General features: G+C 40.4%; 1 protein-coding gene across 5 annotated transcripts in view; it reads left to right on the top strand.

Annotated features, from left to right (window-relative positions):
• The first annotated feature begins 506 nt into the window (after positions 1 to 506).
• PLA2G4A (phospholipase A2 group IVA) overlaps positions 507 to 15,959 on the top strand; it is a 169,921-nt gene continuing 154,468 nt past the window's right edge. For 2 of the 5 annotated variants that reach the window (XM_059145062.1, XM_059145058.1), the window contains exons 1-2: positions 507 to 645; positions 738 to 817. The gene's annotated coding sequence lies outside the window, so the exon portion shown is untranslated. Of the gene's footprint in view, positions 646 to 737; positions 818 to 10,187; positions 10,207 to 10,245; positions 10,355 to 15,959 lie in introns of those variants that run through there. The other 3 variants (XM_059145060.1, XM_059145061.1, XM_059145059.1) reach the window with 3 other exon arrangements.

Genomic DNA, 15,959 nt, shown 5'->3' on the forward strand with positions numbered 1-15,959 from the left:
TGATGTGATTTGATGTCTCCGTCACTATCTTAGAATATGCATTACAGCCATTGGTATGCCTTTAATCTTAAATTGACAAACACTGGGTTATCAGGTGTTCTGAGTTTGGGGAGGAAATATTTGAAGAGATTAGATTTTTTTTAAAGCGCTCTTATATCATTCATCTTCAGAATGTACAGATTTTCTATTTTGGGCTTGTTATAAACTTTGCTTTTTTAAAAGAAGGCAAAAATGCTTTAGGTTATTCATCTTTTCTATTTTGTTTTTGTGGGGGAAGGAAAGAGGAAGAAGCAGTGACGGCTTAAGGACAAGATGTGCTGCCACACAGGGACAGCTCCAGGAGTATCCATGTGATTTACACCAGTTAATGTATAGATCATTTTAGGCACCTTTTGTGACTTCAGGCTGATAAGTAAACATTTACATTTAAGATATCCGCTTCTTCCTGAATACTGCATTCCCTCGCTTCCTCTTTCATTCCACCTTAAAAACAGCTGCAAAGTCTAAAGGAAACCAGCCCACATTTTAGCCCCGCCTAGCAAGGATTAGACTTGAACTTCTCTGTAGTCCCAGCTGAAAAAAGGATCCGGACTGAAAGCTAGAGGCAAAAAGGAGCCAGAAGATTCTCATCTAACTCTGGGAACAGTAAGCAATATATTTACTCTTGCCCCACTGCTTTTCCCTTCCCCCACCCCCCATCCTCCTGAGCTGTTTTAAGTTTGTATCTTGCTTGGCAGGGAGAAGGGACGGAGGCACACCTGGGATTCTCTGCTTGACCAAGTCTGCGTCTCCTCTGCCTTTTGGGAACGAGACACAGGTCAGGGAATCTAATGTCTTTCTAACAAATGTCAGCTGCTTTCCGGGGTCTGACGGTGCAGGGGAGTGGGACGATCAGGGGTGTCTTTAACTTAGAGCCCTGAAAGAAAGCTAGCATTGCCCTGAGCTGGTTCCCCTGAGAGCTCCACGTGATGCCACCCCGTGGTGACCCATCCCAGACTTGAACGGCATGCTGTGGGACAGCCCTTGTGCCTTGTTAGCGGTGGAGTTTGTGGGTTCCGTGACGGTTTAATTAAAAAAAAAATAGTGATTAACGATTACTTATGCAAAACATTCCTGGGTGTTTCATATGCTGCGGTGCTGGGCGAAAAGAAAGACAATGTTGAAAAGAGACTTGTACACTGCCTGGTGTGCCGATTCGCCTTGCCCTCAGTTATTGGACTGCTGGGAGGACAGAGCTGCTGACTAGATGCTGAGAAAGATGTGAGCCAATAATAAAGTTAAGTTTTGAGTGTGAATGCTATTTTGGTCATTTTGTTTTAGAAAAAGAAGTTTAAAAGGGCATTTGGATTTGGAATAAGAGTGGCTTAACCTTGCCTTCTGCAAGGAGCCCGATGGCTCAGTTGGTTAAGCAGCTGCCTTCGGCTCAGGTCATGATCCCAGCGTCCTGGGATCGAGTCCCACATCGGGCTCCTTGCTCTGCAGGGAGCCTGCTTCTCCCTCTGACTCTGCCTTCCACTCTGTCTGCCTGTGCTCGATCTCGCTCGCTTTCTCTCTGACAAATAAATAAATAAAATCTTAAAAAAAAAAAAAAAGAGATTAAGAGTGGCTTAACTTATCTGAAGTTCCTACAACTTATAGTCAAGGTAGTGTTAAAAAGAATGATTTTTCATCTCAAAAGCTAGAACAAGACATGCTCTTCACAATGGTTGATGATGTAAGCATTTATTCAGCTAAGGCAGTTGAAGATATACTAGAAGCATCTTATTTGGATGGGTATCAATTCTCATTTACGATATTTGCATATATAACCTTTGAGTTCAAGGAGAGTTTGTATTGTGTTTCGTTTCTATTTGTTGCAGAAATTTGGAATTGTAGCCCAAGAGATATTTTCAAGGAATAGTAGTGAAACAAACCCTGTTAAGGATTTTTAAAATTTTACTCCAGAGGTCCCTAAACCTTGACATTGGCAGTTTGATGTTGGCATAAGAAAAAAGTATTTGCTTCTGTTATTGAGCTGAGGAAGAGTTAAATTTTAAATTAAGCAACAATTGTGAAATGCACAGAGAAGTGTGTATTCTGCATTTGTCCAAAGCAGCTTTACAAACTTCCTGAAAGGACAGCACTTTTTATGTGACAAGAAACAAAGAAATCTTTTTAAAATAATTTTCCTTTTCTAATTAACATAAATGCAAAATACTCCTGTAGTGACTTACAGTGTCAAAAGATGCACACTTTGCAAGTATTTTGCTTTTGCATTTAATTAGGCAAAGGAAAATTATTAAATAGATTTCCTAGGACTTGATAATTTGGCCTGTGTTTTTAACCCATCATTATCTTTCCTGGTGTTACTACTTAGAAAGCAAAATCATGAAACTAAATGATGTGCATATTAAAACATGTTCCAGGAATAAAAAAGAGGAAGACAGAGTTAGCTGTGGTTCTTTTTCCTCTCATAAGCCTTTTTTTTACCTTCAGTTTGTTTCCCTCCTCTTGCTTGCAGACTTCATAGCTTTAGATATTCTCACTTTTTTTTTAAGCGCACAGACCCTTTTACAAATCTTATGAAAGCTATAGACCCCTTCCCTGAATAATACACGTATGCTGTCCAATACACGTACCGATCCACAGATTTGGATAGACCAGTAGGAAGATCACATACCCTCTGAAACAATTCATGTCACATGAACATGTAGTATTTTTTAGAACTTTGGAGTTTTCTGCTAATATCAAATAATTAGCAAATCATGTTGCTTTTAAGAACTGTTGCACGGTGAGTATTGCAGTGCCCATAGTGTCATTTATTTATTAGTGTTCTGGAGCTCTAACCAATTTGGTGTAACAGAAAAAACTATCTGCCTGAGAGCCAAGTGACCTAGATTCTTGACTCAAGGCCTCTAATAACTAACTGCACAATATTAAGCTGCCTTTTCTGTAACATCTGATATTCTTTTTTGCTGAATGCAGTAAGTAAAACAAATAGGAGAATAAGATACAAGTTGTATTTTATTGGATTATGGGATGTCTGTATTTACTGCCTTCATTCCATAATTCCTAATAATATTTCCCATTAGGATTGTTTTATAATATTCTTGCTTATTACAAAGATAATTCCTGGGGTGCCTGGGTGACTCAGTCAGTTAGGTGTCTGTCTTCGGCTCAGGTCATGATCCCAGGGTCCTGGGATGGAGCCCCACATCAGACTCCCTGCTTAGCGGGGAACCTGCTTCTCCTTCTGCCTCTGCTGCTCTGTCTGCTGGTGTGCGTTCTCTCTCTCTCTCTCTCTCTGTCAAATAAATAAAATCTTTAAAAAAAAAAAAGATAATTCCTGTTCTCTGTTTAGATTTCCTTAGATATAGAAAATCGCAAAGGAAGAAAGGAAAAAATGACCTATAATCCCTTCAAGGGATAATTCTTGTTATGTCATTCATTGTGTCAATCATCCGTATCAACAAATATTTATTGAGTAACTATTACACATCAGTACAGAGACAAAGAGACACAAATTCATGTGTATACATCTGTTTATACTTACAGGCATTTTTCTATATACATGCACCCACATGTGGATTTTACAAAACTGTGGTATTTGTTAAAAGGTAAACTGAGGCCTATCAAAAATTTTTAAGAGTTTATTTGAATAAAACTCGATTGGAATGGGATAGTGGCTTCCCTGGCAGGATCTCCAAAGGGAGATTTTTAAAAGAAAGTGGAGTCAACCTAACAAAACGATTGATTGTCTATAGTTTAAAGGCTAGTTGGCTGTTTGTGATTGGCTGTCCTTACATTTCAATTTTGGAGGGTCAGTTTTTAGACTGGTTTAGATTTTGGTTTGCCTGTGTAGACCACTGAGACATTTGAGAACCTTGTCAAATGGCCTCCTTGTTTCACTAGTTTCACATACCACTCTTTGCCATTTTGTAACACGCTTACTCTCAGTCATGAAATTTTCTGTTAAAGCGTGATTTTTTATACTCGTGTATAATTTTATATTCATTCATCTCTGAAACAAATATTATTGAATCGCTACTACATGTCAGGTGCTGTACAAGTAATGGCATTCCATCCATGAACAAGAGTGGTTCTCACCATGATGTAATTTTTAGCCTGTGGAAATGTTACATTGGCGGATTATAAATTGTTGGATGTTTAGGTGGATTAGTTTTCTATTGTAAGTAATGTTTCGGCTAAGACCCTTTATATAAATGTATGTACTCATCTTTGTTCTTCCTTTGGATAGATTCTTAAAAGTGTATGCCCATGTTTTAAAAAAAGCTCCACTACTTACATGATGTGAGATCATAAGCCAGTTGTTTTTCAAAACATTCTTTTCTCAACTGTAAAATAAGAGTAATAATAATAGTAGAGTATTTGGAGGATTCTCAGAAATATTTAACAACATGTCATGGAAATATTTTTGCCATTTTGCCCTTGAGAGAAATTGTATCAGTTTATAAGCCATACGGAAGAGGAGAATTTCCCTGCTCTAACACTGTGTAATCACACCAACAGAACAAACAACAACAGATTCAAAAACGTAGTCAGTTGTTGTATAAGACAGTATCTTGTTTAAATTTATACTTTGTTCAGAAATAAGGTTGGGCAATTTTATAATCGCCACTGGTGTGTCTATGTTTATGAATTGTCTTTTTCGATTTTTAAATATTTTTCAGTTTTAATTTCTAATATGGTATATATCAATAGAAATAATTCACCTAATCCAAGTCCCTTTAAGGTCCTCAATAATTTTGAAGTGTTTGCAGTCTCAATAGCAAAGACTAAATGTTAAACTGGAGGTAGAAATTCTACTACTGCTTTTCTCAATTTTGGAAGATTGTTCTTATTTTGCCTGAAACCTGTTCCTTGAAGCTGGGTGAGATGCATAGATAAATTAAAGCAAGTCGTTTTTGCTCTCATAGACTGTCATAGTCTTCAAAATCAGAGAAATTGAAGAGGGTTCAGAGATGAGGCCAAAACCCTAGTAGAAGTTCCCATAGCTCCGGAGACATCCAGACTCTTGACATGTAGAGAAGACGAAGATAGGACTAAGGGTTACATGATTCCTTATAAAGCTTTCGTAAGAAAGATACTGCCTAGTCTTGTCAAGAACCGACTCAGAGAAAATGGATTTCATTATCAGCATTTCTTCATCTCCTACTCCTGGACGATTAGGGCAGTGACAGTTGAGGGAACCCAAAGGTTGGTTGGTTCTGGAATCCTTTCCAAAGAAGACAGAAAATAGAGCAAATCCTGTTCTGATCGTTTGATATCTTCACCTGCCTGAGAAAAAAAAGAGGTGCGCCAACCTGAGGCTATGCTTGCTCCCTGAGTCGGTGTTTTGATTTTCTCTGACTCTTAGTTCAGCCTTACAGTGTTCTTTGAAAATACAGTTTATTTCCCCTTTGTACAAATATAAAATAAGCTGAAATAATTCAGGGCTCACCCTAAGCAGATTTGGAAGGCTGCACTACCAGTCTAATTAGTTATTTAATGAATTTAAATGACCTGAGAGAAACTCAGCAAGCTGGTATGTTATCCTTATCCACATTTGACAGCCCCTGGGATAGAGAGGAGAGGCTGCTCCCAGTTTTCTCAGTTTACTGTCTTCTCAGCGTCAGGTGGAGTGAAGACCTGATCCCACCCTTAATCTTCTTCCCCATTTTCTTGACTTCTGGAGTGTGCAGGGAAATTCAGGCATTTTAGGTAACAGGAGATTCCAAATTAGAAAGCAAATATCCATCATCTGGGTAATTTCATGATCTTACAATACATAAAATTCATGTATATACAGTACTTAGCTTATCTTGCTTAGTTTTGATTTTACTATTTACCTTACAATTTGTTTTTTGATTACTCAGTCAGAAAACATATCAGCAGGTCAACAAAAACTACCTTTCTTTCTTTCTTTCTTTCTTCCCTTCTTTCCGTCTATCCTCTCTTTCTTTCTTCTTTTTTTAGGATTTTATTTATTTATTTATTTGAGAGGGAGAGCAGGAGCAAGGGAAGGGACAGAGGGAGAAGCAGGCTCCCCACTGAGGATGGAGCCCGATTCAGGGCTCCATCTCAGCACTCTGGGATCGTGACCCGAGTCGAAGACAGATGCCTAACCAACTGAGCCACCCAGGTGCTGCCCCCAAAATACCTTTCATTTTCATAGTGTTTTGTGGGTTATAAAGAGGTTGCTTAAGAACTTCATTCCCACAATAACCATGTTATGTTAGCAGAGCAGGTATTTACATTCTACCGATGTGAAAAGAGAGCTATCAAAAAGGGAAATGGTTTAATGCCCAAGTCTTACCATTTCCGTTTTCATGCATTTTGTATGCCTCAAGTGATTAATTGATTGAGTTATATTTTCAATTTTGGTGCATGCTATTAAGGCTATCCGCGTATTCTAATTTTTATTAACATCAGAAAAATCATAGGGGAAGAACCAGAAAATATACAACGCAATTCCATATTAACTCAATTGTTCTGCACTTATAACTGGGCTACTGATTAACATAACAGAGGAAGTTGCACAACCATTTAAAAAACAATTGGAAAAGTAGTGTGTCTTGGAACTATGTGGCATTTTATATGGATATATGTCACTTCAAGAAAATAAAGAATATGAAGTTTTAGCCAAAAATATAAAATAGACAACATTATGAGTTATGTAAATACTAATTTTAGTGAAGGTTTTTTCCTTTGATTTTACTTTGATTTGATTTGGTAGTAGAACGTTCTCTTAGAATATTCTAAGTATGACCCACAGAGCCTATTGCTCTTTCCCATTCTTATTAATCCTGGAAGTTGGCCTAAAGTGTTTGTCTCAAAGTGGTTACTCTCACTGCAGGTTTAAATAAATCCTTATTATTTTACCTTTCCAAACATTCCAAGAGCTTATGGTAAACCAGGTACTTTTCAGGGTTGAAAGCCAACTTTACTTACAAAATGGCTTCTTGTGCATATGCTTAACTTGATAGTAACTAACACAGAGTGGGGCAGGTTTGACTGTGGGATGCAGCTGGGCTGCTGGAAACTCGGGTCAGCAAGGAGCTGCATTTCAGTCAGTGAACTGACATGCTTGCCGTTGGCTCCACACTTGAATGGCCACAGCTTTAACAAGGTGAGCTGGTTGAGTGTAGCATCTGGGATGTGAGACCCCTTATGGAAGGAGGTATTCTTGCTGACTTCTGGGTGGGTCGTTGTAGAAGAGGTTATGTCTGCTTGGGATAGGCTGGAGGCAGACAGACTCATAGTATCTTTAGTTTTCTTTGGTTTCACATTTTTAATTTATTGAAACAAGAGAGTAACCCATTTTTGTAGACTTTTTACATGTATTTGGTTCAAGTATTGGGAAAAGTAACTTAAAGCAATTCTTAAAGAATTTATAGAAAAGCAATTTGGGGAAAAGTGCCAAAAGGTACATATAGTTATGAGGACCTGCTGTGTAGACACCTACATCTCTAATGAACATTTCTTAATATCTCTCAGTCCCTTGGTATATATACCACAAACCTCAAACAGGTATTGAATTCCTTTCCATTCAACTGTCATGAAGAAAAGACAGATGAATTTAAAATTGATTGAGGTCACTTAGATCTTAAAGAGATAACACTAGAGTATTTCTGTAGTTCATGACACAGTCTTTTAAATCCCTACTTTTAATATATAATGGGAATTCATGCTCAGGTAATGGCTTCAAAGTATTGTTAGATCCTTGACCCTTAGAAGAAGATGCTAATAACATTTTAGGAAGATTCCACATAGCAAAAATTCTAATTTAAAGAGATTTCTGGGTTAGTTAAAATTTAATTGCACTCTCTTCCTTCCAAGTACTAACCAGGCCCCGACCCTGCTTAGCTTCTGAGAGATGAGATCGGGCGTGTTCACGGTGGTATGGCCGTAGACTAATTGCACTCTCTTAAGATGATTACTTAAAATCTACTATTTGGTAGTTTTTTTTTTTTTAAGATTTTTATTTATTTATTTAGAGAGTGGGTGTGTGTGAGAGCAGGGGGAGGGACAGAGAGCGAGCCCAAGCCCATTCTGTGCAGAGCCAGGTGCAGAGCTCACTCCCCTCACCCTGAGATCATGATCTAAAACAAAATCAAGAGACAAAGTCGGAAGCTTAATTGGCTGAGCCACCCAGTGCCCCTACTTGGTACTTCTTTTTTTTTTTTTTTTTTTTTTTTTTGAGGTGGTGACCACTAAGAATTTATATTTAAAATACATAAAAGTTCACAGTAGTTATATGGGATTTTTTTCCTTCTTATCCTCATCATGAACTATGCTTCTGCTGTCAGTGGAAAAAAAAGAATCCATTTTGTGAGATTCAGTCAGTGTTTGCAAAAATTCTTACTGTTTACTATGTTTTAGATTGACAGATTGGTTTGTTTGAGTAATACCTTGTACACTATCGTTAGAGTGAAAAGACCACTCATAAATTACAGTTTTCCATGAGGAAAAAATAATTTCCAGTTCTTTATTAATATAGGATATAGCGTGCCTAGCAAAATAGTGGAAAAAATGTATCCTTTTAATACACAGAAAAAGAACAGGTGTTATAGGAAGCAGTTTAGAAAATCTGTGCTCTTTCACTTACGAATTTTACCTGTTGGGTTAAAAAAAAAAAATCCAGATACTAATATCAACCAGGAATTGTTGATCACTGGGCTAGGTGCATGTTTATTCCATCACCAGTTCAGGAAGTTTTCATTGATACTGATGACGGGCTAGGCACTATGCAACCTTTGGGGCATACTTGGGTGAATAAAGCAGTGATGGTTCATTGCCCAGTGGAGGAGAGAAGCAATAATGAAGCAAATAGTAAACAGATAATAAAGGAAGCAAACTGGTTTCAACAATTGGGATTAACCAGGGCATCTGGGTGGCTCAGTGGGTTGAGCCTCTGCCTTCAGCTCAGGTTATGATCTCAGGGTCCTGGAATTGAGCCCTGCATTGGGCTCTCTGCTCAACGGGAGGGCCTGCTTTCTCCTCTCTCTCAGCCTGCCTCTCTGCCCACTTGTGATCTCTCTCTCTCTCTCTCAAATAAATAAATAAAATCCTTTAAAAACAACAAACAATTGGGAATAACCTGGGGAGTGGAAGGATGGAAAGGGTTGGCTAAGATGAGCCAGGAGCAGCGCTCGGAGGGATGAGAGCCGTGTGTGGGAGGTGAGTGGTGTGAGGGGGCTGTGGCTCAAACTGGGGGCTCCATGCAGAGCATTTGTATCTGAGCCTATGAGAAAGCAACCAAGGGAGCTGGGTGGTTTAAAACCAGGGATTAGGGTGATGCTATGGGTGGAGAGAGGGAAAGTGGTTCCAGGCAAATAGTGACTTCATTTGAAAACTCGGAGGTCATCAGTGATCTTGATTCAGAGCTGTTTTAGTGGAGGGCAGGGGACAGGGTGTGAAAGACGTGGACGGGAGGTGGCAGGTGGATGGGAGGCGAGGATCTGGAGACAGGAGCACTGTGTGAGCAACAGACCCTCTAGAGAGATCTGTCGACTGGGCAGAAACATGAGAAAGGGAGGGAGAGGAATATGGAGCAGGGGGACTCTGACAGGCTTTCCAGGCAGTCCTCTAGGAGAAAGTTTGGTGCAGAAAAGAAAGGCATGACTATCCTGTACTTGCAGCAGAGAGAAGGATTTTGTGTCCAGAGAGCCACAGGTGGGGTCAGGTCTGTAACAGGTGGAGAAATTCTGCCTCCAGTGTGACAGGAAGGGAACCCAAAAGTACAGGGAGTTTGCTGATTGGGTGGTGGGAAGATAAGAAACTTCCCTCTGGGGCTGCTTTTGTAGTGAAGGGAGATGAGGTCGCCTGCCCCGAGAGGAGGAGGGCGATGGTGAGAGATGAGCTCGAGAAGGAAGCCATTTTCTAGAACAGGAATGCAAGTTCACAGAGAAACTGAGAAAGATGCTGTGTCCCATCCAGGGCCTCTCTGAGTGTTGAGAACGTGAACCAAAAATAAAACCCGTCTGTCAGGTTATGTGGTGGTTCTCCAGCTAAACACTTGGAGCAAACTCAGAGAAGCTACAATGGCTGAGTTGTTCCAGGGTGGGGGTTCTGAAAGTAGGCAAGCAAACAAGCAAGCAAATCTGGAAATGCTCAAGAGGAACAACCAATACCCAGTACCCAGAAACACAAAACAGAAGCAAAGCACCTAAAACAAAAATGCAGAGAAATTCAGGAGCTTATAGAATGCAGATCCTTTTATGTAAGGTAATTATTAACAAACAGGTAGTGGTTACAAGTTGGCCTGAGTGCCAGAGGGCAGCAGGGAAGCGATTGAGTCTTTCTTTTATGCCTGTTGAATTTTTACTGTACCAGTTGCTGGAACCTGCCCCAGGAGACTTCACCATCACGCTGGGTTTGTTTTTCTTCTTGTCCTGGTTGTTAGAATTGTTGTTGCCATTTTAAATTTGGATTGACAGTTAGTGTATCTGCATTTGTGGGGTGCCTAGCTAAGTCCTGTGTCTGCGGTAGGTCACCCCCCCCCTCCTGCTTTCCTCGTCATTTGCTTACTTCTCCAGGCTCCTGGAAGCCATCAGTCCTCCCTCAAGATAGTGCTTGATAGAATTTAAACCATTACAGCTCTGTAGTATAAAGATGGTGAAAACATATAATAGTAATTGACCATCAGAAAGGTTTTTCTTTCATAGCCTTGGTATCAGGATGTTTTTTCTTCAACCTGACATAAACCTTTCATTTTGCAACTAAAAGTCATTTCTTTTTCTTTCTCAATCCTTAGAGATTTGGAGAACAGCTGGTTCCTATAATCAAAATTTTTTTTTCAGGAGTGAAAATAATACTGAAATATTGACTCGTGCATTTCTTCAAAGTTTAAAAGTAAATCTTGTGTTTTTTATTCATTATTTTTCATAAATCCTCTTTTTAAAAAACAAATTTATTTATTTGAGAGGGAGAGAGCATGGGAGAGAGCACAAGTAAGGGAGAAGAGGGCAGAGGGAGTGGGAGAAGCAGACTCCCTGCTGAGCAGGGAGCCCCAGCTTGAGACTCCTGGGATCAGGACCTGAGCCGAAGGCAGATGCTTAAATGACTGAGCCATTGAGGCCCCTTGTAAATCCTCTTACCATTAGGGCCATAGGCGCTCCTGAATGAAAGCTATGAAGTCTGTGGGGGTTAAGCGGAGCAGTAAGGTAAGGAGGGGAAGCTCCTAGTGGCGGAAATGTTTGCTCCTGACTCCAGCCTTTCCCAGATGCACTGCTGTTTGCTCAGAATTCTTCTCTGTCCTCCTGTCCTCCTACCCCAGTGAGACATGCCGGGAATTGGAAAGTTATTCTGTACTTTATTCCTGGTTCTACCCATATCTGTGAGGCTGTGGCTTAAATATAGTTATCTTACTTCTTCCTGTCGTCCAAAATGAAGGGACACCTGCAAACTGAAGGGGACAGTCTAGCACTGTTTTTGTTAACGTCGTGTTTTTACAAACCCACTGGGACATCTTATGCCACCAGCAGAAGAGCAACAGGGGTATTCGTGTAGATTTTATTCATGTCCACGGTACTGTTCTCCCGCGTGTTGTCAAAGGTTGAGAAAATGTAAATTTCACATTTTGAAGCCAATGACAGTGTTTCTAATTTAGTCCAACCTGTGTTTATTACATGTAACGTCTAAAAATTCATGTTGGAATTAACACATTCATTATGGTGCTAGCAGAGGTAGACAGTAGAAAAAAGAACTTAGATTTGAATCATTTTACCCTTTATGGTGCTGTTAATTCTTCTGTCCTCAAAAATTTTACATTGAACTTTAAAAACCAAATAGGTGCACTCCACAGAGGTAGAAAGAGAAAAGTGTGCCTCCTGGCTCTAAAGTATGTATAAATACCGTCCGTATAAGGCTCTACTGGACTGCACGGACTCCGTGTATTTCAATATGATTGGTTTCCTTCATAATCCAGTGTTTTTATTTCACGAATTTCATAATGTCATACGTATTAAGGGGTCCCTTGGCTTTCCCAGGGCATAGAAAAGATTAAGAACTTCTGAGAATATTCTTTCCAAATGCACATCTACTCAGCTCTTAATCCTACAAAAGACAGGATTTCCTGTTCATTTCCAATGTGAACTACCATTCACAGTTTCTGGAAGCACCTTTCTAAAGTTTCTTAAAACCTGAGAAAAGAACCGTGAATTTGAACTCCTGTTGCAAGTAACACAATTCAGGGCATGCGGAATCCTCATCTCCAGGTTAGTGGTTTTAACTTCTCGGTAATGCCTGGGATGGGTGGGTGTATAGCGCCTCTGTCCTCCACAGTCTTGCTACTCTCCACAGTATTTATTTGTCATCTTTCTCCACTCTAAAATCCTAGTCAACATCCCTATTTTTACTGCAGGGGCAACCTCACAAGCTTCCTGAAATGGTTATCGTGTTAGCTGAAAAGTAAAACAAACCCAAAATGTTGATAATTTCATTCAGTAATAAAATAGTTCTCATGAAGTATTTAAGTCAGGATGACGACATTCCTGGGGGTTTCCCCGGGATGGCTTCCTTTAGACGAAAAGATATGGCTTTCCCTCCTGTGGCAATCTTGAGTATGTCATGGAAAAAAAAAAGGCAGCAATTAAGGAGGGAGTGGACCCCTCAACAAAACAAAACACAGATATTCCCTAGGGGAGCATTTTTGTAAGCTGTCTGGTCTGGAGAAAGAAAGCTGTAGAAGTAAATATGCTTCTCAAAACATTATCTTTTTTTTTTTTTTCCCCTAGCATTTTGTGTCACACTGTTAGATATATTTAAAAAGTGATAAGAGTGCCTGGGTGGCTCAGTCTGTTAAGCATCTGCCTTTGGTTCAGGTCATGATCCCAGGAGTAGTCTGCATGGGGCTCCCTGCTCAGTGGGGAGGCTGCTTCGGTCTTTCCCTCTACCCCTCCCCCCTGCTCATGCTCTCTCTGATTCTCCTCTCTTAAAGAAGTGAATAAAATCTTAAAGAAAAATAAAATAAAATAAAAAGCAGTAACACCAAGTGCAAAATTCTTACCCGTTTCTCCTAAAGAAAAGATAGAACATTATTCTACATTTTCAGAAAATGAGCATAATGTACTTATGTACTTAACACTTGTCGGTGTGGTATTACTTCATAAATGCCTGTGCGGGAAGAGGAATTTTTAAAACAGTGCATCTGGTATTTGCAGGTAATCATCTTATAACTATAATTCAAACCTATAAAAGTGTAGAAGATGAAAATGACTCTTTTAAAGTTTTATTTGACCAAATATAAATTCAGTTTTTCATTTCTCTCTAATGTATATCTTGTTTCTACTCTGCATCACCAACTAGTAACTTCAAATTCTGGTCGAGCTAAAATTTATATATATATGTGTCCTTTTCATTTTGACTGTATTTCCTTTTTAGCCTGAGTGTGAGGGGCAGGGAAGAGGAAGAAGTGTGGTAAGGTTAGAGAAGGAGGACCTGGTTGACAGTGAAGGGCTGTGTTTAGCCCTTTCTCCTACTGGGTGAACTTGACTCGTATAGGAGAGGAAAAATTTCTTTCTCCCCTTCAAAGTTCTTCCAGCTGGTCTAAGAATTAAATTGACATGAGGCAGATTCACAGGAGAAAAAAATCCCAAAGTTTAACTACGTGTGCATAGAAGCAATACCAAAAGAAATGGCCAAGACAGGGAGTTTTTATACTTTTTAGACAGACAGTAAGTCTGTGAGGAGCTGACAGGACAAGGAAGCTTCTGTTCAGGTACATCAGTTAATAAAGAATCCTAAACTAATTTGGTATTAAATTCATAGAAGTAACAAACATTGTTCATACAGCCTTTTCAGCTTTGAATTCCCCATCTTTGGTGATAAGGATGTCTCCTATCTTCTGGTATAGGGAGCATACCTTTCACTTGGGAGATTTATTTCCCGCTTTCTGGAGACAAAGGTGGGGATGGGAGGGTGGGATGTGGGGGGTCAGAGTGTTCTTTGTGCATTGGCTCTTCCTTACATAACTTTTATTTAAAATAATCAACAAGCCAATTTTGCCAACATGCCAACATTTTTAGGCAGTCCGCTCTTGGCCGCTATACTAGGTTTGTGTACATCTTTGGTCTCAGCTTATATATTTGTACAAGGAAGTTCTGCCTGTGGGTGGTTGTGACTATTCCTTCCAATTTTGTGAACTTAAAATATAGTGAGAACGGTGGCTTGGTTTTGGCCACCAAGAGGTAAAATGATGGAAAATAAGAGCAAACCAGATAGTCAAGGAAAGAAAAAATCAAAAACTGGCTCAGGCATGAGGAGACATTCTTGCTTTGTTTGTAATGCAGCGTGTGAAACTGGGCCAGCCAGTTTTCTAGCCCTTAAAATAGGTTCACCTGGATTAGTACCTCCCAATTGTGAAGAGGTATTGTGTTTCGTTTAGAGTGTGTGTGTCTGCATGTGCATGCGCGCTTTTTTAAAATAACCAGATGAGGGAAGTTGGCCCATCTAAAAGATGCTGTGGTCTTTCCTCTTTGTCACGGCCACAATTCTGTTTAGGTGTATTTCCTGTCCCCTCCGAACTCTCTGGCTGGTTGTGTCCCTTCCTCTCCAAGCACCACATTTTTGTATTAGCAGTTGCAGGCTGCTTTATTTAACCGCTGTGTTTATGTTATTGGTGTGTTTTATTTATTTATTTTTAAGATTTTATTATTTGTGAGAAAGAGCACAAGCCGGGGGAGCAGCAGGCAGAGGGAGAAGCAGGCTCCCTGCTGAATAAGAAGCCCCATGCAGGACTTGATCTCAGGACCTGGGGATCATGACCTGAGCCAAAGGCAGATGCTTAACCAACTGAGCCACCCACACACCCAATATTATTGGTGTTTTAAATGGAATTGTGCTCCCCTTCCATTGATATATTGAAGCTCTACCCTCCATATCTCAGAATACGTCTGCATTCAGAAATAGAGCCATTAAAGAGGCAGGAAAGCTAAAATGATGCCCTTAGGATGGCTCTTAATACAGTCTGACTGGGTTCTTTTTTTAAGATTTTATTTATTTATTTGTCAGAGAGAGAGAGAGGGAGGGAGCACAGGCACACAGAGTGGCAGGCAGAGGCAGAGGGAGAAGCAGTCTCCCTGCCGAGCAAGGAGCCCAGTGTGGGACTTAATCCCAGGACGCTGGGATCATGACCTGAGCCGAAGGCAGCCACCCAGTGGTCCCCAGACTGGGTTCTCTTTAAGAAGAAATTTGGACGCACATGGAGACACCAGCAACCTGTGGGCCCAGAGGAAAGACTGTGTGAGGTCACAGGGCGAAGGTGGCCATCTGTAAGCCAATGAGAGAGGCCTCAGAAAAAAGCAGACCCGTGAACACATCCATCTTAGACTTCCAGCTTCTAGAACTGTGAGAAAATAAGTTCCTGTTTGTCTAGGCCCCCTACTCTATGTTATCTTATTACCGGAGCCCTAGCAAACTAATACAGGGCATCCCTTCCATCGTGCCGTCTCCCTGCTAAGATTCTGTCATAGGCTGTTGTTGTTGTTGTGTAATGTCTCCAAAGCTCTACCTGTCCTTCAGGGTCTTTCATGGAGTGGCAGAATGGCAGAGAAAGAAAGAATTTGATAGGAGGCAGAGTTTCAGGGTTCTAGGACCAGCTCAGCCCCTGTGACTCCAGATGACCTGGGAAAGTTTCTTAGTCTTCCCCGGAGACCCGTGTTCTCTTGTAGAGCCTTGTAAGGGAGACTGTCCGCCTCCATTTAAGTTGTCAATTAGGGAGGGCGCCTGGGTGGCTCAGTGGGTTAAAGCCTCTGCCTTTGGCTCAGGTCATGATCTCAGGGTCCTGGGATAGAGCCCTGCATCAGGCGCTCTGCTCAGCGGGGAGCTGCTTCCCTCTGTCTTTCTGCCTGCCTCTCTGCCTACTCATGATCTCTGTCTGTCAAATAAATAAATAAAACTTAAAAAAAAAATAAGTTGTCAGTTAGGCAAATCACTTAAGCTTTCTAAAGAGTACTTTTTTTTTTAATTGCTTAAGTGGT

The sequence above is a fragment of the Mustela lutreola genome, chromosome 14, assembly GCF_030435805.1.
Source record: "Mustela lutreola isolate mMusLut2 chromosome 14, mMusLut2.pri, whole genome shotgun sequence".
In the NCBI taxonomy this organism is placed as follows: domain Eukaryota; kingdom Metazoa; phylum Chordata; class Mammalia; order Carnivora; family Mustelidae; genus Mustela; species Mustela lutreola.